Source organism: Sinocyclocheilus rhinocerous, unplaced genomic scaffold, assembly GCF_001515625.1.
Source record: "Sinocyclocheilus rhinocerous isolate Xijiao unplaced genomic scaffold, SAMN03320098_v1.1 scaffold805, whole genome shotgun sequence".
In the NCBI taxonomy this organism is placed as follows: Eukaryota; Metazoa; Chordata; class Actinopteri; order Cypriniformes; family Cyprinidae; genus Sinocyclocheilus; species Sinocyclocheilus rhinocerous.
Window position 1 is genome coordinate 588,132 of NW_015646430.1, and position 424 is coordinate 588,555.

Consider the following 424-nt stretch of genomic DNA (forward strand, 5'->3'; position numbering starts at 1 on the left):
AATCAGCATATTAGAATGATTTCTGAAGATCATGTGACACTGAAGACTGGAGTAATGATGCTGAAAATTCAGCTTTGATCACAGAAATAAATTACAGTTTAACAGATATTCACATAGAAAACAGTTATTTTAAATTGTAACAATATTTCACTGTTTTTACTGTATTTTTGATCAAATAAATGCAGCCTTGATGAGCAGAAGAGACTTAAAAAGATCAAAAACATTTAAAAAAAATTACTGACCCCAGCCTTTTGAAAGGTGTGTGTATATTTATTTATTTATTTACATTTTATTATATGTGACCCTGGAGCACAAAAGCAGTCTTAAGTCGCTGGGGTATATTTGTAGCAATAGTCAAAAAAACATTGTATGGGTCAAAATGATCGATTTTTCTTTTATGCCAACAACCATTAGGATATTAAGT

The 424-nt window shown here is 29.7% G+C and overlaps 1 protein-coding gene across 2 annotated transcripts in view; it reads left to right on the forward strand.

Annotated features, from left to right (window-relative positions):
• Window positions 1–424, forward strand: part of LOC107707803 (spermatogenesis-associated protein 7-like) — a 24,043-nt gene that overhangs the window by 22,761 nt on the left and 858 nt on the right. The window lies entirely within an intron of this gene.